Below are 27,859 nucleotides of genomic sequence, written 5' to 3'. Positions count from 1 at the left end.
GAGCCAGTGCACCGTATTGGGGCAGTCCGGCTTCCCCAGGGGGCAATTTAAAGGGCCTGGGGCTCCCAGCAGTGGCTGGAGCCCCAGACCTTTTAAATTGCCTCCAGAGCCCTGCTGCTGGAGCCCTGGGGTAGCAGCTGCAGGGGTCCGGTGGCTATTTAGAGGGCCCGGTGCTCCCCTGCTTCTATCACCCCGGCCCTTTAAATAGCTGCCAGAACCCTGCTGCCACTACTCCAGGGGCTATTTAAAGGGCTGTGGGGGTAGAAGCAGGGGAGCTCCAGGCCCTTGAAACAGCCCCCAGAGCCCTAGGGTAGGGGGCCCTCCAGGGGCTATTTAAAGGGCTGGAACTCCAGCAGCCTCTGCTGCCCTGGTCCTTTAAATAGCCTCTGGAGCCCCCAGCTACTACTGCTGCTACCTGGGGTGGGGCACTTACGTTACAGGGTGGGCTGGCTCTGACCCCCTCAACCCTGCCCCTTCCGCCTAGGTCCCGCCCCTTCCGGGGGCCAGAGCTGGCCCCAGGGTACCAGTAAGTCACTCAACTTACTTTTACCTGTGCTTTAAGCATACTTTAAAGTGGTCACTTAAAGTGGGTTGCTGGCTGAAGGTGATTCTTTGACATGGGCCCCAGCTGGAAAGTTCACACCTGCAGGCAGATTCAAACTTGCCCAAAATGCGGGGTTGTTCAGCTCTGGGGTTTTAGTTTGGCCCATTGTAGAGATAAAGATCATTTGCAAAGTTCTGATCTGGTTCACAACCCTAAAGTTCACGCTGGTTCAGAGTTGTTAATAATAGAGTAACCACATGACCTGAGAAAACTGAATTATGACATGGCACTCTGAAGATGAGCACGAGAGATGTCTAGTCTAGTCGCTATATAACTATGGTTAGAGTAATAGGAAATCTGTGCATTCCACAGCTTTTTCTTGTACAGTAAGTCGTCATCTTCTCATACCCAAGTTTTGGGATTTTGTATTTCTGCAGCTAAACCTGTCACAATCCAGGCCAAAGGACTATTTAATGTAGACTAAATTCATTACTAATTTGTCAGCCTTTATATAATCCCAGAAAGTCATCAGAAAGCGTGCAGAGGAAGCAAACTGCTCTGTTTCAGTGGCTGCTGCTTTGATTTATGTCCTCCATGTGATGAATGGAAAATTGGCCAAATCAAGACTTCGGTCTACTGCTTTGTACTCCGCAGTGGAGATTTCACTATAGTATGTCACCACACCCAATTAAGTCCCAAACTCTTACCCAATTGCTCAGTCTGAGCAGCAGCATTACTTAAAACATTTTCCAATTGTTTGTTCAGACTTTTTCCCCCCCCCACTTTAATTATAACTGAACAGCACTGTATTGCAAAAGCAATGACACACTGCACTGCCTGCTCAAGTCAAAGGCGTGTTGCTATGCCATTCAGATGCAAGCTCCCGCGTGTGTGTGTGTTTGCAGACCTTCCTCTCCTCCTTTTGCTCTGAAACATTCATTGTTAAAAAGGTATTGGACACTTTTGCTACAACTTTAAAAGGAAGAAACAGACATGTTATAACTATGAAGACCTTACATGTGGTCTGTAGCCAGAAATGTAAAAAACGCATGATTACAATTTAAACTATGATTACTACTCTGTAGATCTAAATATCAATGACGTCAGTAAACTTCAGCCCCAGCTTCGCAATCAGCTTAGACTATAAACATCAGATCACATCAGGTAGTAAATCTTTAACATGAATGAAAAAAGCAATTCAAAATTTAATTTTTTGCTGAATGAGTTTATTTTGGAGCATATACAAACCTTGGCACAAACCCTACTTCCTGCTTTTCTCAGTGAAATATGTCAATAAAGGACATTTCCTAATAGAAAATTAAACATTAATGACCTTCCTCAGCAAATTCAACTGTGGACTTTAAACATCTGCTTGGAAACAACAAGTGCAAAATTAACTTTACATCAAGCTGTTAGCCATTTATGAGCTGCTGCCAATCCAAATATGCAATATCCAGGTTGCAGAATTGTTTCTTCCCTAAGCCTCTTCTGCACACCCATTTCAGCTATCAACAGCTTGCAACGGCCAAAGTTGAAAGACTGCTATCAAGGGCAACCTGAGTGAGATCTATCCACTTGTTATCAAGGGGCCAGATTGTCCTCTTCTCTCCTGTGAGTGGAAAGAGTTCAGAACTAGGAAACTCAGGTGGGAGAAAAAGGAGAGGGAGGCACTGCCTCTGTAGTGTTGTCCATCTGGTCCCCAATGTTGCAGAAGCTCTTCTACTTCAATACCAAAAACTGGGGGGGGGGGGGGAGGGGAACCACCAGAAGGCCAAACAATGGGCCAAATTTTGCGTGGCTTACTCATATGAGCACTGAAGTATCTGAGTTAGATAGGCAAGATTTGGCCCAATACACAGACAAAGATAGACTAAGAATAGACAGCAGAGTGGAAAACAGTAGGTTGGATGAAGAGATAAGTGTAACATTAGAAAAGTAAATGCTGAGTGCTTTGGATAGAACAGAGAAAAGACATGATTTGTGGAAAGACCTCGTCTGATAAGTGATTGACAGAGGATGATGATGATAGTCTTGTCAGTGGTTTTCAGACTGTGGGTTGTGATCCCATTTTAATGGGGTCACGAGGGCTGGCATTAGACTTGCTGGGGCCTGGGGCTGAAGCTGAAGCCTGAGCTCCACCACGCAAGGCCAAATCTGAATCTCAAGGGCTTCAGACCGGGGTGGTGAAGCTCAGGTTACAGGCCCCCCTGGGGCTGAAGCCCTTGGGATTCGGATTTGGCCCCAAAATTGCTGGGCTCAGGCTTTGGCTTGTGCCCACCCACCAGGGGTGGTGAAGCTCAGACAGGCTCAAGCTTTGGTCTCCCTCCTGAGGTTGTATAGTAATTTTTATTGTCGGAAGGGGTTTGCGGTGCAATGAAGTTTGAGAACCCATGTGCTAAATTACTACTAATTATGGTCTGGTTACATATGAGGATCAGGAGGAACACTGCACCAGAGATGGAGCAGCATCAAAATATTAATCTGAATCACAGAGACGAACAAATATTGCTTAATATGTAATGCACTACACAATGCGTTCACCTGTGACATACAAATGAAGAGAAAAGGAATACTGGGAAGTACTATTATTGTGTTTGTTTCTAGTAGCACCCACAATATGAGAGGCGCTTTCCAAACAGAAAAGAAGGAACCATCCCTGTTGCAAGCAGCATGCAATATAAAGGCAGACATATATAGAGTAGATGGACGAGATACAGAAAATTAGTAGAGTGATCAAGGTGATGATTTTTATCACCATGGTATGGCCAAGGTATAGGGCCAGATTGTGAAGCCCTTGCTCACACCAAATAGTCTCAGTAAAGTCAGTGTAGGAATATCAGTCTTGCTCTATGCTAGCAGTTTTAATATTAGATATCGATATTATTCCTAATTACTTCTCAAACTGGTAAGTATAACACGCTGAGTCCTGAAGAAGAAACCTGAGGTGGATCTCAATAAGACAAAGATTTTATTTATGTCTTCTCAATAAAGAAAACCCATCTTTTATATTAAATGTTCAATCAAACCAGGGGAGAGGCATATGAGTATTTCTGTGTCATTCTTGTAAAGTACTTCTGAAAGAGTGGAAGTCAGAGTCTCCGTGCAGCTCTGTCTAGAGGGTGGAACACTCCTATGAAACATATTAAATAAGACCAAGAAACAAAAAGTTCTTCATCTGGGGTGGGGAGGAGAACCAAGACATTCTCCTTCATTGTATGGGAGCCTAGGTGCCTAACTCCAGTTTTGTGAATCACAGTGATTTTCTAGGGTGCCTAAAAGCTAGTTGTGATGCTGAGCACTAACTTCTTTTGTGCATCCAAGCCTGAGGCCTCAATTCACCAAAATGTAGTCTAGTCCTGAAAACATTTTGGCCCAGGTTAATGGCTGTCCATCTAAAGGTCCACCCTGTTACTCTGGCAGCTAACCTGGTATGATAAAGTGGGAATGTTCTTAACATTTTTTCTGAAGTGTGTGCCTCAGTTTCCCCATGTATTAATCAAGTATCTAGATGGTGGGATAAGGGTGTGTGATTATTGCAGAGATCCCTATAGGGCAGATGTGACTGCTGACTGGCTGCAGAGAACGGGTGACACACTGTAGCCTGGCAATTGATGGCTGGGCACCATCTTCTACATGAATCAGCCAGAGGTGTTGGTGCAGACCAGGTGACCTGCTGGTCCCATAAAAAGAGAGAGACAGGGCAAAGGGTGTGATGTAGGCCAGGCAGCTGAAAGCGAGTCCATCTCCTGGTATGGGACTCGAAGGGAGGCGTCCAAGGCACTAGGCCCTGAATCCACCCCCAAAATGGACTTTACTGAACGTTTCTGATTTCTGTGCTAACAAGACCTGTTCTAAGATGTGTTCCTGTCGACTAATAAACCCATCTGTTTTACAACACTAACTGAGAGTCACTGCTGACTGCAAAAGTGGGATGCATGGCCCTTCGGGGCGTGTAAATCTTCCCCACGTGTCCCATCCAGGTGGGCTTGCTGTGGGGAGCACACAGGGTGAACAGGGGTGTTGAACGTTCTGACGTCAGATCCAGGAAGTGCCAAAGCTGAGTAGGCTTCTTGACCTAGGTGAAGGAGTGCCCTGAGGGGAAGCCACAGGACACCAGAGTTCTGAGCTTCATGCAGAGCGGTTCCAGAGCACAGAGACTGACCCCATCACAGCTGATCTTTTAGGAAATTGACTCTACAGCCTGGTAGTCAGAGCACTCACCCAGGACGTGGGAGACTCATGCTTCAACCCCCCTGCTCCAGTGATTCTAAATTTTTTATCAGGGGAGTGAAGGAGCCCCACCTCAGAATATCCCTTAACCCTGTGATTAGCACACTCACCTGAGAGGTGGCAGATCCTAGTTCACCTCTATTCTTCCTGCAAGCAGAGGTAGGACTTGAACTGGGGGGGTCTCCCACATCCATGGTGAGTACCCTAACCACTGGGCTAAAAGTTTGAGGGAGGTAGGCCTCCTCCCCTCCCTATTTTAGGTGAGCTCACCTGATGGGCCCCCCCGAGATGCTAGGCATGCTCAGAGGGCACCTATCAGTTTGGACCCCACAAGGGACTTAGACAGATGTTTGGCTGCCTATCCCCATTTTGTGATTTGCTCTGCAGCTTAGATGAGACACAGGCACCTGATGCCTTTGCGGAGGCAGCTGTGCTCACACTCAGAGGCAGAAACATAGGAGCAGAGGGGCCTTTAACTACAAAAATTTAGGAACTGGGTGAATTTAGGTGCCTACTTACTTGGTTCAGAAGCTGTTTTGTGCATCACAGTGATCCTAGAACTGAGTCATAGGTACCTGTAAGAGGAGCATAGGCACCAACTCCTTTTGTGCATCCAGGGATTAGTAGTCACTACTATAGATAGGCCTACAGTTTACTCATCATAATAAGCACCATGCTTTATACCAAGTGCTGGCAGGATCAAGCTCTGATTGCTGTTTTAAAGTACCAGTTTCAAAATATATTTCCATGTTATACACAGATAAAAGAACAAAACAAAGGTCACGTCTCTCATATATACTATTCTGATTTAAACATGAACTTTGAACATTAATTCCTTGTCAGCTCTTCCAAAAAATATATATATAAAATCTCTAACTGTGGTCCCCAAACATTTTACCTTGCCTTCCCCTGTCCACCTGCCCCCACAACCGTGGCATGGTTGGGAGTGGTGCCATGGTCAGGGCTTGTGGGTTGAGACTGGGGTTGGAGTCACAGCTGGGCCAGGAGTCACAGCTGGGGGCAGGGCCAAGGCCAGAAGTGGAGCTGTGGTTGGGGCCCAAGGCTGGGGGTGGGGCTGGAGCCACGGCTAGGAGAAGAGCCGAGGCCAGGGCTGCGACGGGGGGGCAGGACCAGGTGCAGAGCTGCAGCCGGGAGTTGGGGCCAGACTTGCCAGAGCAGATCTGGGGGCAGAGTGGGGCTGGGTGGTATTCCCTCCCCACCCCTGATGGGGGTTTGCCCAGACCCTGTTGCACCCCCCCGCAATTCTCCTTTGTGCCCCCTCCCCCAGGGAGGCATGTCCCACAGTTTGGGGACCACTGATCTATAATGTAGATAACAAATTTCTTTGTTAAGTCATTTTTTATATAGTCAGCTTCAGTTTCTTCAATATCACCCTGCACACAAGATATATGGTTGAAAACACATAAATGCATGTAAAACTGATAAAAGATTGGGTATTACTCAAGACCAGGGTTCAGCAACTTTTCAGAAGTGGTGTGCCGAGTCTTCATTTATTCACTCTAATTTAAGGTTTTGCGTGCCAGTAATACATGTTAATGCTTTTAGAAGGTCTCTTTCTATAAGTCTTTAATATATAACTATTGTTGTATGTAAAGTAAGTAAGGTTTTAAAAATATTTAAGAAGCTTCATTTTAAAAAAAAAAAATTAAATTAAAATGCAGAGCCCCCCCAGACTGGTGGCCAGGACCCAGGCACTGTGAGTGCCACTTTAAAAAAAAAACCCTGCTCAAGATCATGGTTAGGCAGCGGATGTGCCGAGACTACTGCCTATCATGCTGACCCATATTGTCTCATTTGTTTCCTTGTACTCCTCTGTCAGTCTCCCTGTATCTATCTGTTGTCTCTGGCTTAGACTTAAATTGTAAGATCTTGGGGCAGATATTATAATTTTTGTTCTGTTTGTACAGCACCTAGCACCAAAGAGCCATGATTAGGTGCTACCACAATACAGATTATTAATATCTGGCGCTGCTTCTGGACAGCTCACCTGGTAATGCTAAAGTTTCTCTTATTACTGTAGTTACAGAAAGGAGATATATAGGGGTAGATTCTGTCACCTTCACTCCAACTAAGTAGCATCTCACTCCAGGAATTGTCCCACTCAAACCAATGTGAGTGCAGGGTTTGCAATCTGGCCCATAATGATTCAAAATAAATTTGAAACCAGTAAAAACTCAGTATTTCACTTTCAAGCTGTTACTAAACTGGATATGAAGCTGTTTACTTTCATTTTCACAAGTGCTTAGCAAACAGCGCAGAACTGGTTTGATGGAAAACTCAGGGGAGATTAAATCATGCCTAACCTCCTACTACTCTAACAAAAACAAAAAAAACACTCAAATCTTTGTCACTCCCAACCTGAGTTGGGATTAGGTAGGGTTGCCAGTTTTGGCTGGCCATATTCCTGGAGGTTTCGTCACATAACATAATCTTTAATTCCTGGAGATGCCAGGAAAATCCTGGATGTTTGGCAATCCTACCTGGGTTTGAAAGGATTGAGGGCCAGGCCTTTAAGTGCTTCAACTGTGGCATTCAATTGGACTTTTGCCTAAGTCATGACAGCTTTAAAAGAAGAGAGGCTCAATATACCATTAACAGTTGCTACAACCATTGAGTGCCTGTTATAATATATTATTTATAGAGATGTTTGTACAAGATGCTAAATTGCAAACTAACAAAGACACTATCACAAGAGCCAGTTGGTAAGGTTTAAGTGAACTAAAGAAATTGTAATACTACATTTAAATAGACTACATTATATACTAGGGGCTTAAAATTTTCAAAGCAGTCTAGTGCTTTTAGACACATTTATCTTCCATTAATTTTAATGTATGCAGTCTTGCTGTTGCTTTAGCTGTGTTGGTCCCAGAATATTAGAGACACAAGGTGGGTGAGGTAATATCTTTTATTGGACCAACATCTGATGTGAGAGTGTTGAAGCTTGTTAATACCTTGCCTGGTTGATACAACATTTTGGTGACAAGGATGGATCTTCTGCCTCTGAACCCACCTGCACCCTTTCTGCAAAGCCCAGGTGAGCCTCCAATTTCTTTTACTACCTGGATCCACATGTTTGAGATTTATCTGCTTGCAATCAGTGCTACAGAGATTTCTGAAGAAAAAGCATGCTCTGCGAATCCACTGCCTTGGAGCAGAAGGGCAGCGTATATTTTACATTTTTCCCCTTGCAGATGATAAATACGAGAATGCACTCACTGCATTAAAGAATTTTTTTGTGCCAAAAGTGAATGTAGTTGCTAATTGGTACAGATTTTGCCAGCATGAGCAGAAACCAGGGGAAACTATAGTGCAGTATATTGCTTCCTTGAGGAGCCTGATTGTAATTTGTGACTTTGGGAATATGGCAGATGAGATGATTAGAGACTAGCTCATTGAGAAAGCCACGATGCTTCACGTAAGAGGAGAATACTTACTTCTAGAACCACAACTCTTACTACAAAAAAGTAATAACCATTGCTACTCAGATTGAGTCAGCTACAGCTGATGGCAAAATAACGAGCATGGATACAGGAGGTACAGTCCAGGCTGTGACTCCTTTGCAGAAAAATTCACTATCACTGCAAACACACAATTGCAAAAGGAAAACTAATGAAAAAACACCGAATCAGCAACTTTAAAATACACTAAAAGCATGTTTTCGCTGTGGATCCCCACAACACCTTGCAAGCTACAAAGGATGTCTGAAAAAAGTAGCTCAGTACAATCATTGCAAAAAGATTGGACATTTTGTTAAAGTATGTTGCAGTAGCCAGTTCAATCAACAGGTGCACGCAGTTACAATACCAGATGTTACTGTGCTCAGCATGGACAAAATCACTATTGCACATATTCCAGAACAGATAAAGTGCACGGTAAACGTTTCCACCATACCCTCAGGCAAACCACACTCTATTCAGCTAATGTTGGACACTGGCTCAGCAGTATCTATACTACCCAATTCCATCTATCTGCATTAGTTTAAAGATGTGCCTCTTACTGAGCCCAAACTTCACTTGGTATGCTGTTTGAAAAACCATATTCCAGTACATGGCTGCCTGCCAGCAATAATTGCAAGCATAACAGGCTACATGACATGCCACAATGCAAAGATCACCCACAGACTTACTGCATGGGAAACAGATGAGTACTAAACTGAACATTGCAGGATTGTTAAAGGCACAACCTGATACCCCAACAAAGGATGATGTGAGAAAAACAGTTGAATAGAACCAAGCAAAGTCTAAGGTTTTCACAGACAAGCGACGGAGTGCTAAAGAACCAAAGTTTCAGTGTGGTTCCTTCGTTAGAACACGAAAACGGGACCATAAAATTCACAGCTCCTCTTAAAGTCATAGATAAGAAGGGACCTTACACCTATCGACTTTCTGATGAGTGGGTATGGAATGCTTCTTATCTTGCACCTGCCTATGCACCAAGAGGAGATTATGCCAACACCTAGTCTGCATTGGATGACTTCACTGTTGTGTTGGTATTACAAGACATTGCACTGGAACCGGGGCTTGAGAGACGGCCTGTCAGACCCAGACGACCACCTGTCTGGACTAGAGACTACGTTATGTAGTATCTACGGTGTTTTCAGCATAATATTTCTACCAACAGTATAGTGCCTTGTTTCCTATTTGTTCCTGTGGTTAGAACAGCAATGTTTATTTTAAATTGGGAGAGTTTCTTAAGAGAGGAGGGAATGTGGTGTTTAGATGTTGCTTGTAATTATTAGAATAGGGAGCATTGGCTGTTGGGAGTCTGAAAGGACAGCAAACAGGAAGGAGGGGGGAGGAGTTGAGAGGCTGGGAGAAAGCTACAGAGGGTGCAGCAGCAGCTTGGTAAAGAGGTTTCTGCTTTGAAAATAAAGTCCTGTTGAAGCTTGTTAGTAGCTTGCCTGGTTGATACAACAGAGAGACAAGCTTTTGAGCTTACACAGACCAGAAGAAGAGCTCTGTGTACGCTCGAAAGCTTGTCTCTCACCAACAGACATTTGGCCAATAAAAGATTACCTCACCTGGTCTCATTAATTTTAATGGAAGATGTGTCTAAATCCATTAAACTGCTTTGTAAATCTCAACTTGGGTACCTAATGTCAGACACCTACATAAAAATGGCCCGATTTTAAGAAGTACCAAGCACAAACAGCTTCCATAGAAATCAATGGACGTTCAGCATCTTTGAAAATTAAGCCACTTAAGTGCTGCTTGACCATAGATTGGCTAATGAAAGCTGCCCACTCATGTTTGGGAATTGTGAGACACAACGTGAAGTATATATTGGACCTGATACACAAAGGCACCATTGCCCCGTTGTGATAATTGGGCCTACAAATGTGCACTAATTGGCAGCTCAACTGTAAAAATATGTGAAAGTTTGTAAGAGGTCACAATAACAAAATGTTGAGGGGAAAAGGTATGCAAAGGAGACAGAAAGACTGAATTAGTCTAAAGAAAAAGCCCCACTGATAGGACTAAAGGACTAAGTTAAGATGGTGCCTGGTAAAAAAACAAAAGATGTGGAACTGGAAATTAATGAACCAAAACTGGGATGTCAGATATTAGGCCTAGGAGGTAGACAAAATAATGATGGCATAGGCTATACCAACCATCACTCCCTTTTTGAGTCCTGAAAGACTTCAGGGGAGAATTAGGAAGAACAGAGGGAGGCTACTGGAGCAACCACCACCTATCATGGCTGTCAACCACACAGTTTCCTGGGACCCCAGGAATTCTTCTGGCTGATTCTGACCAGATCCGGACAGAGGGAGGGACCCAGATAACATTGCTAGTAGCTACCTCTACTAGCTCCAGCTGAATCCCAAACACTACTGGGTGTAAAATGGGCTCAGACTTTAACAACAATAGCTCCAGACCTTCTCAAATAATTTTTCCCCCTTCACCAACAGGACAGTTATTACCATCTAAGAGACTGTCAAAAAAAAAGGGGGGGGGGGCTGGGTTCCTTCTAAAACTCTCTCCAGCTAGAAAGGGAAAAAAGAAATGTTAAAATGAAAGCCTTATTTAATATTTTACATTTAAAATGCTTTAACTGCTTTGCCTTCTGTTCTGTATCTTTAATAAAAGGTTTAAAGGATTTGTAATGGTGTTTGCCATCTAAGCAGGTTGAGGTCTCTGTATACCAAACCTAGTTTAAATGTTGGACAGTGACTGGGTTATGGCAACACCTTTGCCCTGTTTATTTTATCTAAATTAATGCTGCACCAGCACTACTCTGACAGTGTACAGGGGCCTTAAAATGGGTGTTGATTTTATTTAAAGCCACTGCCAGGCCCCTTTATGCTGCTTGCCCGGTGGACAGGGGCCTTACAGTCAATGAGAATCAGGCCCATTATATTGTACATAAACTAAGTTCAGTACTGTAAACATTTGTCCAATTAAATCAGTGTGTGGCTAACATGTGAGAGTTAAATTCTCCACCCTTGTATGACAAACAAAACAACTGCTCACAATATTCCAGAGAAACAGGCCAGTGAAAGAACAAAGACTTGCTCATAAGAAGTGGCAACTGTCCAACACTAAAGAGTACAAACTGGCATTCAGTACTATGGGCATGTTTTATATATATAAACAAATCAAGGTCAGGTTCTCGTGATTACACCTCTTTGTACTGTTCCAGTAACAAAGGGTCCAGAAACTGGCCAGATCTTCCCAGCTGAGAATTCCCTCAGTGAAGTCAATAGGATCTAAGTGCATACTCAAAGTTATGCATAGACTTAAGTGCTTTGGTGATAAAATTGATCTCTCCCAAGGCATGATACGATGCCACTGTTTTATAAAGCTGTTTGTATTGGTTTCTTGTTGATTAAAAGTAGCTCACTGGCTGAGGCCTAATGCTCTATTCTTTGTGGAGGTTATATTACTAAACCTGGAGTATCTCTCGCTGTAAATTGGCTGATATTCTTACCCTATCAAAACTAGGATACCAGAAACTGGTTAACACCACCTTCTGTAATATGAGGAACACTCACAACAAGTGTCCGTGATGCTAATGCCATCACAAACACCAGTACTTGTGAAGCAACACTACTGTGAAGCTTCCTGAAAGTACCTAGGGTCAGACACTTTGCTAACCCTGCCCCTACAGTGAGGAATCTTGTTTGTACCCATCATGAATCAGCCCTTACTCCACCGGCCACAGGAAACACAAGCACTCCCCTCTAGTCATATACAGGCCCTGCTCTCCCTCTGCAGGTTAGTAATGGGTAGACTCCAACCCCTAAGCCCTCCGAGTACCTCCCTGCAGCCTCCAACCCCTGATCCATTGGACACAGTATTCAGATTCCCAAAGCAGCAGCATTGCCTCCAATCACTGCTTCACTTAACACACAGCACTTAGATATGTTTATAGTGAAAACAAGCTCTTATTTAACGAAGAGAAGAGATGCAAATAGCAGCAAGTAGAAATACTGGAAACAAGTGGTTACATATAAAATAAAATCATAACACTTATTCTAGACCCTAGACTTAACTAGATACCTTTATATCTTAAAAGTTAGAGCAAAGCTCACTCCCAAGGTCCCCCTAGCATTTTTCAACAAAACCTGGCAGTGATCCTTTTTTCATGAGACAAGATGCCCTGCCAGCTTGTCCCATGATTAGAGGGTATAGTGTCTTTGAAATCCCAAATATATCAAAACAGTCCTTTGATATTTATTCATAAACTGGACACTGTCCTGCTGTACATTCCTTCCTGTAGATTTCACAGCCTTTTGAGGATTTCATAGTCTGATTAATGGCAACTCCATATACAAATAGATTTACATTGCGAGACACACATACACAACGATCAGACACAAAGAATTGTCTACTACCCATGGCCTGAACGGACCCTGTCTAAGGCATGTCACTTCCTGGTGACCTGTGTTTAACTTTGAGGCTTTAAGAACATAATTTCCAGTATAGATACATAACTTCAAGAAGATCCATAGACACATTTTGCAATGATTATGACAGCCAGTGGGCTACCAGCTCTCAGCAGAGACCTCACATGCCACCGTTTGGTGAACTACTATGCATATGCTTGACCCAGAGGAACCCTGTAAAACTCTGGGCCACCTTGTGCCCTCTACCAGTTGGCACAAAGGTTCCTGGGTCACAGCTACCAAATCTGACCAACAGTGAAACCCAGACAAGTTTTAGAATTGTAATCTATTTTGTATGGCAATAGGGTGTAGACATATAACTGCCCTCTGACATCAAGTGCATATTTTCACACCTTGCATTTTTGGTTCTTAATGTAATGCTGTGACTTTGCCACTTTGGCTGCATATGGATTTTTAACTGTGTGCTGGATAACAGAGCTTCATATGAGCAATATCTTTATAACACTCTTAACGTAAACATGATTTCTAATACTGTAAGTGAAATCTGCTATCTGTCTCAGATTATTAATGAGGTAAAACTCATAGTATAGTAATACTAAATTAGGATAAATTGTTTATACAGCTATATAGATTTCCATGGCACTTTAGGTGACTAGATTTAAGGATGTTTCCCAAGTACATTACATCAGTTTTAGGACAGAAATTAAGTTACACTGGCCTAAAACTGGTAAAGAGTGTACAATCCAGAAACTCAATCCCAATATTTCCAATAAAGTAGGTCTACTCACTGGAGCAGGAGCTGCAGGACTTGGCCTTAAGTAACTAACTTCAATATTATCTGGGTTCAGCCATAGGTACTGGACTAGGAGTGCTCCTGCACCCCCTGACTTGAAGTGAATTCCATTATATACAGTGTTTACAGTTTGGTTCAGTGGCTCTCAGCACCCCCACCATACACACTGAACCCCTGGGCTCAGCTGCTTCGCAGCTATTGCTTGGGTCAAAAAGTTGCTGGCTTCCCACATGCTGCACCTTTTTTTTTTTTTTTTTTACACTAATGTTTAGCTCAGCATTTGAAAATGTGACTCAAACATTTCTCACCAGATATGTACAGCGAGTTATATTTGAAAGAACTGCTTTATTCATTAAAATGGCAAATCTGACTTAAAATGGCTTGTGACTGAAAAGCGACAATTCTTATGGCACTAGTCATAGTGGAAACCATAACCCACAATTCCGTATCACTATATCAGACACTAGTGTCTATGATCTCTCTGTCTCATTTTCTGCGAGTTGATTTTGCTGACCCTGTGTTGAGCTGTATCTGCATGTCAGAAACATTTCCCAGTATGCCATTGGAAGGCAAGTTGTTTCTCTGTACTGATGTATCTACAGCAATATGAAGGGGAGAAAACAACGGTTATTCACCGGTAACCGGAGTTCCTTGAGATGACCTTTGCACATTCACATTCTGGGGACTGCAACTTGGACCAGGTGAACCTCCTAGTGGCAATGGCCTCTGGAAACCTTGTGCTTTCTCTCCCTCCCCTCCCCAGGCCCACAGCTCCTGAACAGTCTTGAGGGCAGGACTATACCAGGGGGCACTGTGCTCTGGCTGCCTCAGTTCCTTGCAACTGCAGTAGCAGATGGAAATTTTCAACTAAGTTTCCAAAACCAGCAGCATCTGCCAGCAGTAAGCTGGCCAGAACCATACTACAAGGAATACCCCCTGCATTCACGGGTCCCCCTGCTAGTGTAGAATTGTTGGAACAGCTCCACAGTATTCTACACTAACTCCCACAGCAGAGGGCATACAGGCATTGGGGTATAGCCAAAGTGTGTGTCAATCTGGCTATTCTTGGCTGCTGTAACAGTAAAGAGTTTCCACTGTTCCAGGGGTTGTTATGGGAAGGGTCAGACCACAGAAGATCTCCATTTCCATGATGCCAACTCTCAGCTGACTTATGGTCCCATAGCCAGCAGTCAAATTCCAGCAGCCCTAAGCTGCTGCCAGCTTACATCAGAACAACGGTGGTGGCCATTTGGAAAAACAGACAGCTGTAATTAACTCACCAGTATGCACCTGCCCCACCACAACCCCCTCCTCTCCTATGTTGAGCATATCCTGGCAGAGGAGAGATTCTAGTGCCATAGGTCTCCTAAATGGTAGTGTGATAGAGTTTGGACTTTCAGCAATGTGCAGTAGCATCACACCCAACCCTGGAAGCCAGTATGTGAATTCCAGAGACATATTTCACAAGTTTATCTGATAGGCATGAGTGGGAGACTTGGCATCAGCAGATGATGTGGCTGACAGCACTGGAATCAGCCATGGGAGAAATAAACACCTTCAGCACTTAGGAAATACCAACTAGTACAAAATACTCCTCAGCAACACAGGCTATTATGAGCCTGTCACAACTGTTCTCTATGCTGGGTTCCCATAGAATTGAGAATAAAGTTCCAGGTCTCAGTTGTTATCTTCAAAGTTCTCCATGCCCTGGGCCCAGGATACATAAAAGATTGTTGTCAACAATTTTGCTTCTCTGACATAATGGAGTTCTCTGTGCAGGAGACAGAGCCTTCTCTAGGGGCAGTCGGACTGTGGCACGAACTCCCCAAAGAACCATCACAAAACCCATCACTTCCTGCTCCAAGTACAAGATGCATTTTATAGACCTGCCTTTAATATAAACACATAGCAATAGGTTTATTTATTTTTAAGAAAACACTACCAAAACAAGACACTGAATTGCACACACTTCCCCCTCTGGGGAGAGTGTGAGAGAATACACACATGGCAGATGTGTAATCATCTTATTTAATGCACTACTAGAAGGACCTTCACCTGCATGTTCATGATGAAAGGATTGAGGAAAGGCAGGGTCTCTCCTATGCACAACTACCTGAAGGTCTCTCTCTGAGGAAAGGGAGGACCTGCTTTAGATAGACCCTGAGAGGGAGGCAGTTACCCCTCTCACAAACTAACCCAGTTTATTAGGGTTAATTCCCTGTGTTTTGTTTATGGGCCACACCTAAAGGATGGGGACTTGAAACTCACTAGGCCAGAGAGCCAAGGCAGGAGAGAAGGCAGCTACTGCCCCAGTAAGGAGAGTGAGCCAGAACCTAGTGTTCCCCCACCAATAACCTCACTGTAGGTTGAAACACCTAAGCCCTGATCACCAGGCAATGCTCCCCATAAGCAAAGAGCAACATATGGCAATGAGTGTGGTGTAAAAACCTACATAAAATAGAACAGAATAGAAGGACTGTGTGGAAAGAACATAAATTGCCTTGTAAGCCTCGAGGGAAGGAAATGTGGAGTGTCTAACTGCAGAAATCTTGCTCTGATACCATGAGTAAATGACGGAGGCCCAAGATATAGGATAACTGAAAAAAATCTTGAACTTACTATTGGTGTTTCGGAATCATCTCTATGTACACACTAGAGAAGGACTTCTGTGCATCAGCATACATTGATCCTTATCAAATTATAAGTAATGGTAGTAATTTGTTTTTCAACCTTTTTCCTTCACACAACAAGTGTTTCTTTCAAGGAATAAACTGATGGTTTTTCTTCTCTGACTTTAATGCTGTACGTCTATCATTGTTTATTTCACCTGTACATTGAAGTATTACAGATAGTAACAAATCTCCCTTTGCTCTGACTGACTGTTCAGTTACAAAGGGATAACCAAGAACTTTTACTTGAAACGTGATCTGCTTTTTAAAACATGCTATTCTTTTACATCTAATCTTATATAAAAGAAAGGAGGAGACCACATCCTTTCCTTGAGGATTTCAACTTAAGAATTTGGAGACAGCATCAACAAATTACCCAAAGGAGAGAACTCTAATTATTTGTCCATTTCATCTAGACAGAGCTGGTCATGACAGTGGGCAAAAGTACTCCTTATCACGGACACTGAATTCACCAAAAGCTGTCAGCAAATAAGTGCTTTTTCAACAATACAGCACTGTGATGGGGTGCCACTCACCACTGCGGTGCCCCCTGCTGGATGTCCCAGGGATCAGCTCTGCTAGCCAGTGCACCCTCTTCTGGTGGCATTGCACCACCATCACTTCTGCTCCAGGGACCCACATCACTCCCAGGACCACAGTATCCTCTTCGTGACACAGCCCTCCAGCTGTGACACACTCTGTGCTCCCCCCTTCTAGGGGACAGTATCAAAGTCTGCTGTCCAGCCACTTCCCTCAGTGGCTTCTGCAGCTAATTGTCTGGCCACTTCCTCAGTGGCAAGGCAGGGGAGGGGCAGAACCTGTGCCCATCTACTACCTCTAGTCCCCAACCTAGGGACCCCGTAGATGGCAGCCATGTGCTACATCCCCCCCAACCTCTCAGTACCTTTCCCTGGGCCATTTCCCCACAGTCCCCTACATCTTCTTTTCCCTGGCCTCAGCCTGCAGATCTCTACAGCCCACCAGGAACTACCTTTAGCTCCCTGGGTCTCTGCCTATAGCACTGCTCTGTTTGGGGTACTTCTTACCATCAGCCTGCAAGGCAGCAAGTCCTCCTCAAGCTCCAGAGAATGACTGAAATCCCTCTGCTCTGCAGCCCTTCTTATATGGGCCAGCCCAGCCCTGATTGGCTGCTCCTCGCAGCCCCTCTCTAATTGGTTGTCTCCTGCGCAGACTCCCTAGGGCTCTATTAACCCTTTATGGGCCAGTGGGGGGACGATGCCCCATCACAATCACAACCAGCAAATGGTCATTTTTATCAGGAACTCTGTCAAATTAATGCAGTTTATACAGTGACAAGTGTTTTGATCACTACATGAACGCTGATTAGCAAAATGGGGACAGCTTTCCTTGTTTGCGTCATTACAGTTGAGCATTGATAGCGATGCAGTATCTGCAGCTGTATGTGGGATGCTGATCAGCTAATTATATGGTAGTTATATGAATTTAACACACTTGAAAACTGGGGCATATGTACAATTGTTCTTTTTATTATGTTCTGGGCAAAATAGAAAAGGAGCTATAGAGTCTCCTGTGACTAAACAAAAGAACTTCAATTAACATTTATCATATGCCTGCCACGATATTATTAACTGCTAAAAGAAATGGCCCCTAGCCACTAGTGAATCTACAAGATGGTACTGGCAAGTTAGGGTTTCTGACTACTGTACTATGGACTGACCTTCAGCCTTCATCCATTCCTCATTTTTCCTCCTTCAGATGATATTAAAAAGAGCACAATACTGAAGTTTTGCTCACTGTATAATATGACTCACATTTGTTTTAACTTTCAACCATTTTTTCTCTCCACTACCTCTGTCTTTTTTCTCAGTACTGCTTGTCACAGACAGATTGTGATCTCTTGTGCTCAGAGACTGTCCTTTTTAGATTCTATAAATTTTAAATGACGTAGATGGTACTATATAACCACCTCCCACTCCGATTTTCATGCTCTGCCCTGCATGGTCTGAGCCTGGTCTACTTCCTCATAAGAGCGGGATTTAGAGCAGCCCAAATTGAGCTGCAGGATACTGCATACACAATCGAAAACTGGGGTACTTTGATCTCCAAGCAAGCATAGTCATTTACCACACAGCTTAACCAAGGAGCCAAATGGGGTTAAAGTGTGCACAGCTAAACTGAAGGTGGCTGGTACAGCAGAGGACTTAGTCTAGTAAACTGCTACAGCTGTCCAAAAAGTTTTGAAACTGCTAGACATACAATGAGACTAAATGCCATGTATGAGACAAAAACAGCAGCAGAATAAAATTTACCCACTATTCAGCCCATGCCCATGATTGGGGCATTGCCTGTAGGAATGCGAGTATTATTTCTTTATATCTATAGCAGGAAGCCAGGCAGGAATCCTAGGATTGGAGAAAATTCTAGCCAAAAGCTCTACATTGAAGCAGAGAGAGGCAGAAGCATTAGGGATAATACTGGTCTTGTTCAGTGCTGGAAGAAATTGACTTTCTGTGATTCTTTAACATTGTCACCTGACATGGTGTCAGAGGTTGACTCATTTTGACCCAGCATAAATAAGAGGAAAATGCCAATATTCAACGCCTCATAAGATTTTCAATTTGATCATCCTCACGAAAGGGACTGAGTGGAATGAGCACATCACCAGATTCCAAAATGCAACAAAGTTTAATATAGAGAGTATTAATGTACAGGTCAGCTAATTCATTTATGTAACAGGTAGTGATGCTGAGCACTTTTTATTAATCAATTGTGCTTGCTGAGGAATGAGATAAAAATAAGTGACATTAGTCTTAAAAATCTGATAAGCATTTCATTCCAAAACAAAAAGGTAACACATGAACATATACGCTTTTACCAAAAAGTGCAGAGGCCCTGCCTTTATAAGGGTCCAATATAAAAATAAAGAGCATTGTGAGGTCATCTAAACTTGGGTTTTAAACAAGGAACTTTTAGAAAAATTATGTTTAAGGCCAGATGCTCAGCTAGTATAAATCCGTGTAGATTTGTTTAAATGAAGCTACATCAATTTAAACCAGCTGAGAATTTGACCCTGAATATCTGAGGTAATTCCGGAATAGGCAGTGCAACTGGCATGGCATTATGAGTAAAAATGCAAGTTATCTAACAAGGAAGTAATGAAAGGATGAATCAAGTAACAAAGAGGACGTGCCCATAGAGGGAAAAAAGAAGCGCAATAAAAATGAAGCTTCTTAACAGAATGAGTTTCTGGGGCATAAACAAGGAGAGAATACAGCATACATGAAGTCTGCCCAGGTACTGAAAGCATTTGCAGGAAATTTACAGGAAGGAAAGAGATTAATTCCAAGGCCCGAAGGGACCATTTTGATCATCTAGTCTGACCTCCTGTATAACACAGACCTAGAGCTCCCCCTAAAATAATTCCTGGAGCAGATACTTCAGAAGAACATCTCTTCTTGATTTAAAAATGGTCAGTGATAAAGAATCCACTGCGGTCCTTGGTAAATTGTTTCAATGGTTAATTATTCTCACTGTTAAAAAATTACACCTTATTTCCAGTCTGACTTCATTCATCTTCAACTTCCAGCCCTTGGATTACGCTAGACTGCAGAGCCTAATAGTAAAAATTTGCTCCCCATATAGATGCTTAAAGATTGTAATCAAGTCACTACTTAATAATTTCTTTAAACTAAAGACATTGAGTTCTTTGAGTCTGTCACTCTGAGGGTTGTTTTCTAATCATTAATCATTCTCATGACTCTCAATTTATGAACATTCTTCTTGACTTGTAGGGACCAGAACTAGACAATAGTCCAACAGCAATTGCAGACTGGTCTGTACCAATGACCTATCCTCTTCATTATTTACCACTCCCCCGACCTTTGTGTTATCTGCAAACTTCTATCAGTGATAATTTTATATTTTTCTTCAGGTCACTGATAAAAATGTTAAACAAGAATACGGCCAAGAACTGATCCCTCTGGGATCCCATGGAAACAACTTCTCAATGACTATTCCAGGTTTACAAGCACATTTTGAGACCTATCAGTTAACCAGCTTCTAATCCATTTAAATTGTGCCATATTAATTCTGCACTGTCCTAGTTTTTTAAATTAACAGAGTGGAAAAGAAATTGGAAACATGCCTTTCAAAACAGAGGAAGGAGGTAGCCCAAGAAAAGATTATTAATATCCATTTCCTGTTTCAGAGTAGCAGCCGTGTTAGTCTGTATTCGCAAAAAAGAAAAGGAGTACTTGTGGCACCTTGTTAGTCTCTAAGGGGCCACAAGTACTCCTTTTCTTTTTTATCTATTTCCTGTGATCTGCATCCAAACAGGACATTCCTGAACAGGCTTGGACTATTAATCGTCACATTGGCCATACTGTTGTTTTACATTTAGAAGTGATTCAGTAATACAGATAACTGGGAGACTTAAGGAGACGAGCTCCAGCCCTAACTTGCATGCCAGGGTAGTGCTCAGCAGCCCAAGGACATACATAAATTGTCTGGGTCAATTCAAAACTTGTACATGGTAATTACAACGATGAAGAGTATGTATCTCAGCCCACTGCAAGTGACTTCCTAGACCAAACCAAAGCCTTTGAACAGGCTTCATAAAATGCTGAGGGCAAATTGGACTGTGTTCTGTGAAAATTATCTTCTTAAAGAGGACTAGGGAGGAACCTATTGATAGATGGCACTACACTCTGTGTGCTTAGCACAGTCCAGAGGGTGACAATATCTCCGCTTTCCAAAGTGAAGGAAAAACTGGAGAGAATGACAACGGTATAACAAAAGTATGTTACTGAATTGTTTGCAATGTTGTGGTAGCCATGTCGGTTGCAGGACATTAGAGACAAGGTGGATGAGGTAGTATCTTTTATTGGACTGACTTCTGTTGCTGAAAGAGACAAGCTTTTGAGCATACATAGAGATCTTCTTCAGGTCTGCATTGACAGAGTGGGATGCTCCTATAGTATTGTAGGATTCACTCCTATATTGAAAAAAAAAAACCCATATAGACCTGTGCAAACAAAGAGGCTCAGTAAAGCAGTAAGGAGGGAAAGCTATATTCTTCACACCACAGGAAAACACAAACACCAGATGAACTGGTTCAACAATATTTTCCTTACCAGGTACAGCCAGAGGATTCTGGCACATTCCACTCTGCCCTGAAGCACTCAGCTGACAACTTTTATAACTCCATTTGCAAGATTGTTAACTAGTATCAGATATGAACCAGAACGCTTTGTACTTATGCTAAGTTGTATAACTATGAACTGTATTTCCAGAATGCTCGGTACTCATGCTAAGCTTTACTGTGGAAATCTACTAGTAGTTTAACTGATTCAGTCTTTGTTCTTTGTATGTGCAGAGCCTATCAGAAATAAGATATATGTTCTGGTAAGGAATATTATATATGAATTGTGCGCTAGCTTGAGTTAGCACGACTTGTACTCCGTGGTCTACTTATATCTAGTTTTTAACGGGACAGTCCCATATTTAAGCTCTCTTGCAGGTGTCCCAACTTTTTGTTAAAAAAAAAAGGGGGGGTGGCAAATTGTCCTGTATTTTCTGCCTCCTGATCAGTACTGGTGGGTCCTGATGGCTGGATCCCTGCTCGCCAGCCGCCACCCACCAGCGGTCAGTGGGCGGGGGAGGGGTGTCCCAGTGGCTGACAATGGGGGTGGGTATGCAAGGCTAATGGAAGCAGGGAAGCTGGAGCTTGTGGGCCAAGGCTGCTCCCTCAGCCAGTCTGTCAGCCAGCAGGGCCCCGGCTCCCGTCCCATTTCTGGCCAGCGCCGGCTGTGAACTGTGGCAGCCAGTGACTGCGGACAGGCGGCAGCTGGTCAGCGCAAGCAGGCGGTGGCCTCAGGCTGGGAAGACACAGCACCAGGTACCGGGAGAGGCAAGCCCGTGCTCAGGGCCCATATGTGTTGCACCACGCCAGGCTCCGGATGCGACCCCTGCAGCAATGGCTGATGGACTATAAGGTGGATAGAAAGCTGGCTAGATTGTTGGGCTCAACAGGTAGTGATCAATGACTCCATGTCTAGTTGGCAGCCAGTATCAAGTGGAGTGCCCCAAGGGTCGGTCCTTGGGCCAGTTTTGTTCAATATCTTCATTAATGATCTGGAGGATGGTTTGGATTACATCCTCAGCAATTTTGCAGGATGACACTAAACTGGGAGGAGTGGTAGATATGCTGGAGGGTAGGGATAGGATACAGAGGGCCCTAGCCAAATTAGAGGATTGGGCCAAAAGAAATCTGATGGGGTTCAACAAGGACAAGTGCAAAGTCCTGCATTTAGGAAGGAAGAATCCCATGCACCGCTACAGAACAGGGACTGAATGGCTAGGCAGCAATTCTGCAGAAAAGGACCTAGGGGTTACAGTGGACGAGAAGCTGGATACGAGACAGCGTGCCCTTGTTGCCAAGAAGGCCAATGGCATTTTGGGCTGTATAAGTAGGGGCATTGCCAGCAGATCGAGGGATGTGATCGTTCCCCTCTATTCGACATTGGTGAGGCCTCATCTGGTGTACTGTGTCCAGTTTTGGGCCCCACACTACAAGAAGGATGTGAAAAAATTGGAAAGCATCCAGCGGAGGGCAACAAAAATGATTAGGGGACTGGAACACATGACTTATGAGGAGAGGCTGAGGGAACTGGGATTGTTTAGTCTGCAGAAGAGGAGAATGAGGGGGGATTTGATAGCTGCTTTCAACTACCTGAAAGGAGGTTCCAAAGAGGATGGATCTAGACTGTTCTCAATGGTAGCAGATGACAGAACAAGGAGTAATGGTCTCAAGTTGCAGTGGGGGAGGTTTAGGTTGGATATTAGGAAAAACAACTTTTTCACTAGAAGGGTGGTGAAACACTGGAATGCGTTACCTAGGGAGGTGGTGGAATCTCCTTCCTTTGAAGTTTTTAAGATCAGGCTTGACAAAGCCCTGGCTAGGATGATTTAGTTGGGGATTGGTCCTGCTTTGAGCAGGGGGTTGGACTAGATGATCTCCTGAGGTCCCTTCCAACCCTGATATTCTATGATGGTCTACTCCCAGTCCAGGGACTATCTGGAGAAGGTCATTACCATTCCTGCAACGATACTTACCTTGCTCTGATGGTGGACTGACCCCAGGAAAGTCCTGGAAGGGATTCCCTTTGTCATCACTCCTCACCTCAGTTGACTTGGTTTCAGACGCCTCCGACCTTGGCTGTGGGGGGGGGGGCACACCTTGGCACTCTCCAGACACAGGGTATGCAGTTCCCAGAGGAAGTGAAGCTACACATAAATATCAAAGAGCTTAGGGCGGTGCTCAGGGCATGTGCGATCTTCCTGCCTCACCTGTCGGGCAGAATGGTCCGAGTCTTGATGACAATATAGCTTTGATGTTCTACATCAACTGCCAAGGGGGAGCATGATCCTCGGCCCTCTGCCAAGAGGCACTCTGTCTCTGTGACTTATGCTTCTAGGTGGATTCCGTGGCCGATGCAGATCACCTTCCAAGTGCCAAGAATACTCTAGCAAATCACCTAAGCAGAGACTTCTCCTCTCACCTGAGTGCTCCACCCAGAGGTAGCAGACATGATCTTCCAGAGGTGGAGAACTCCCTAAGTGGATTTGTTCACTAGCAGACAGAACAGGAGGTGCCACAGGTTTTTCTCCAGACAGGGTCTGGGCAAGGGCTCCCTCTCTGACACCTTCCTCTAGCCATGGACAGGAAGCCTGATGTACGCATTCCCCCCAATTCCGCTCATCAGCAAGGTCCTAGCAAAAAATTGAGAGGTTCTCATGATCACCCCGGCGTGGCCTCGCCAGTACTGGTTCGGGACGCTGTCGAGCCTGGCAGTGGTCCTCCACGGCCCCTGCCTAACCATCTGGACCTGCCGATCGTCAGAGCCCACTCAATCAGAGCGCAGGCATCTTCAGCAGCCTTCCTAGCACACTTCCCGATCCAGGACGTCTGTCGAGCCACAATGTAGTCCTTGGTGCACATGTTCCCGGTCCACTATGCCATCACTCAGAAGGCCAGGAACGACACTGGGTTCGACAAAGCTGTGTTGCAATCTATACATCCGTAAACTCCTACCCACCTCCAAGGGGTACTGCTTGGGAATCACTTAAGTTGAATGGACATGAGCAAGCACTCGAAGAAGAAAAGACAGACAGACAGTTACCTTTTTCCAATAACTGGTGTTCTTTGAGATGTGTTGCTCATGTCCATTCCACAACCCACTCTCCTTTCCCACTGTCGGAGTTTTCTGGCAAGAAGGAATTGAAGGTGGGGGGAGCTGGTGGCATATGTGTGCCACTTCAAAGGGTGCCAGAGCTAGTCCCTTACGGATACTACTGAGGAAAAAAAAAAACTTCCGGCATGAGTGCATGTGGTGAGCACACACATGCGTAAATTGAATGGATACGAGCAACACATCTCAAAGAACACCAGTTACGGAAAAAGGTAACTGTCTTTTTTGTAATGCATGCACACAACAAAATCTTCCTGCACTCACAATAACATTCTTACTGTGGTCAAATTTATGATAGGCGGTGGCGGCAGCAGTTGCTCTGGGCAACCTGAATGAGTGCTAGATGTGAAGCATTGCAAGGCTGCAACCATGTGAAGTTAGTTCAATCTTTACTCAAGAAAAGTCACAAAAGCGTGTATGTTCTTTTAATGATGACCTTCAAAAACAATTCAAGTTTTTGAAAAAAAAAAAAAACAAAAAAACTCTTCAGTAGCTGACAGTCAGGTTATGTGTCAAATATGTGGAGCACATTTTTCAATTGCTTATGGCAACTGTAGTGACATTACTCAGCATCTTCAAACAAAAAACAAAAGGACACTGAACGAAATACGTGTGCAACTCCAAGTGTTTCAGAATGTTTTGTTAAGCAAAACACAGAAGCTGATGAATACATGCAACTGAGGGACTGGTTGCTTACCATTCTGAGCGCCCTGGACGCAGCTTCAGATCTAGTGATCATACCTCACGATTTAAAAAGAAAACAAAAAAACCCCAAAACACTACACTTTACCAATCCAAGTTTTCATCTATGCACACCAAATCTGAGGCAATAATTTGCAAAGTATCCAGTCCACTATCAACAGAAGAACTGCAGTGTTAATAAAGAAGTGCTCGTTTGTTACGCTTAGCTTGAATGCATCAAACAAAAAGGACGAAAAAGCTATTTTCTTCCCATCAGTGGGGTAAACACAAATTGAGTTTTTCTTCTCTACCTTACAAAACTTCTGGTGTGCAGTGCAAATTTCTACATCAATTGATTGAGAAACATTCTCTTAGTGAAAAGCTTGTTGGGCTTTGCACAGACATAGCCAGTACAAATTTTGGTGGTGCTAAACATGCTGGAAAAAACAACATAGGGTGAAAACTGCAAGTCAAATGAGGGAAAGATCCTTGGTATTGGTTGCGGTGCTCACATCATTTGTAATTGTCTGCAAACAGCAGCTCACTGTCTTCCGATTGACTTGGAGTCCTTTGTCGTGAAAGTTTATAAATACTTTCACATTTACACTGTTCATGTCAAAGAACTGAAAAACTTCTGCCAATTTGTCAACTTCGACTATTTTAAATTACTAGAGCACGGCAGCACACAATTCCTTTCTCTTGGACCAGCACTAGATAGAATTTTGTCGATTTTTGATGGGCTCAAGGCATATTTTCCTCTCTCAAAACAAATGCTCAACATTGTTGAAGAAAATCTTCAATGGCCCTTGCACAAAACTGTGGCTTGTTTTTGCTAGTAAGCAAACAGCCATCTTTCAGAAGACAGTAGAGGCAAAAGAGAAAAACAACTAATCAGTGACAGAAGTTGCATTGCATATTCATACCCTTCAAGATACTTTAGTGAAGAGCCTCAGAGAAAGATTTGTCACATCACACACAAAGATCCTGTTGCAGTCTTTGGTTGAGGGTGGGGAAATTAAGGAAAAGGAATTTTACAATGCGGTGAAGAAATTTTAGTCAACATATCTGAAGTACTTGGAGCACTGGAAACCTGCCTTTGAGTGCACAAAAAAGCTTGAGTGTGCCCTGTTGAGAAGCATGCCAATGTGGGATAATATACAAAGCAGCCTTGCCACACAAAAATTCCCACACTAAGTTTGATAGATGAGAACCATCTTTTTGATGAGTGGGCAAATGCAAAACCCATAATGTCCCGTTACATGTATGACTGGAACACTCAGAAAGCACCCATTTCTGAAAGGTGGTGGAATGTTTTTCAAGAGATGGACAATAAGGCAGTAGAATACTCAGATCTGGCAAAGGCAGCTGAGTTTGTTGTGTGTTTGCCAGTCACCACAGCCCCTGTTGAACATATCCTTTCAGTAATAGTCAGTGTTTCTACTGTGAAGACTATTTTGTTTGTGTGAGTGAATTTTAACCTGGACTGTACCATGTTCTATGACAAGCTGCTGAAAGACAAGCAGAACCTTCGAGAAATTGCTTCAAGTGACAAATGCAGTCCACAAGAAGTATCGCACTGTGGAGAACAGAAAGATGAGGACAGGGCAGGCATTTCTAAAGAGCAGTAACCACTTACTTGTGAGTATATACTTATACTGTGTTTATTATAACATTAATAATTAAAATATTTCTTTTTAACGGGGGCTCAGTCAATCTGTACATTTGTACTGCATAGTTCTGATTGATTGCCGTTGAACTTGCTTGAATTCGAGTAATTTTACCAGGTGTTCCGTATTCAGCACAGGGAAATAAGGTCACCCTAATAAATATCTGGAATGTTATTGTGTATGGTTAGTGCAGATGTCTCTGTACTCTGAAAAATTGGAGTGAAACTAGATCAGAAAAGGGGAGAAAAGCGTATTAGTTTTCTAGATTTCATAATCAAGTGGAATATACATATAACCAGAATTGGGGTCATACTTTGGAACAGACTGAAATTGCCACAAGCCAGTTCTCCATATTTGATAATGTATGAACATCTCTGATTTTGCTGATTTATCTATTTTCAATAAACTGAGCCAAATTATCTGATGTCTTTTTACACTGACAATCTAAACCAAACCACTTACAAGATATTGCTTTCGTCACCTCCCATTCAATATCACAACCTGTGTCACAAATCATCCAAAGGAAAAATAAGCTACATTTTACAAGGAAGAGAGTGGAAGTTTCTCTGGATGACATTTTAGTTTATGGAAAGTTAGAGGAAGAACTTAAGATAGGGTTAAAACAAGTCCTGAAGGCTGCTGGCCTAAAAACAAAAGAGAAAAAGACAGGCTAAGACAAACCCACCTATAGTTCTTAGGGCATGATTGATAAAGAGGGTGAAGCAGAAAGAGAAAACCGCTTCAGGAATAGTGTTTTCATTATCCTGTTTTTCCACGTTGTTATATGGTCTCATAATTTTAATATTTGAGCATCTTCTCTGAGTTAAAAGTTGGTAATGCTATCGCTCACTTGTTTTTCCTTCTCTGCAGGCTTAGAGGTTTTTCTAAATTATTCTTTAAGCTAGAGTGTACTATTATGGAAATGCTTGGGCAGAGATAGATTTTGCATTCAGCTCTGAATGTGACAGGTGAGTTCAATATTAATGGTCCAGTTCCTGTAAAAGTTTCCCATTTATTCTGATAAAAATCCTTATTCAGTGCTAGAAGGGACTCTTTAGAATTTGTTACCATTGCTGCATATCACCACTAGCCCCACATTTTGTGGAATCATCCTAATTTTTACCTGGGTGATTCCACGCTACTATTTCAAAAATTATTTTGGCACACTTAGTAT

At 43.3% G+C, this 27,859-nt stretch overlaps 1 long non-coding RNA gene across 1 annotated transcript; it reads right to left on the bottom strand.

Annotated features, from left to right (window-relative positions):
• Positions 1-1,800: 1,800 nt before the first annotated feature.
• LOC119851773 lies at positions 1,801-17,405 on the bottom strand. The gene is made up of 4 exons (XR_005291388.2): positions 17,153-17,405; positions 5,294-5,349; positions 4,885-4,921; positions 1,801-2,153 (listed from the first exon to the last, which is right to left on the bottom strand). It is a non-coding gene; the product is annotated as an uncharacterized LOC119851773 (long non-coding RNA).
• Positions 17,406-27,859: the final 10,454 nt, after the last annotated feature.

The sequence above is a fragment of the Dermochelys coriacea genome, chromosome 2 (assembly GCF_009764565.3).
Source record: "Dermochelys coriacea isolate rDerCor1 chromosome 2, rDerCor1.pri.v4, whole genome shotgun sequence".
NCBI lineage: Eukaryota > Metazoa > Chordata > Testudines > Dermochelyidae > Dermochelys > Dermochelys coriacea.
Note: the sequence above shows the minus strand (reverse complement) of the source record. Positions and strands in the feature narration are given on the sequence as shown.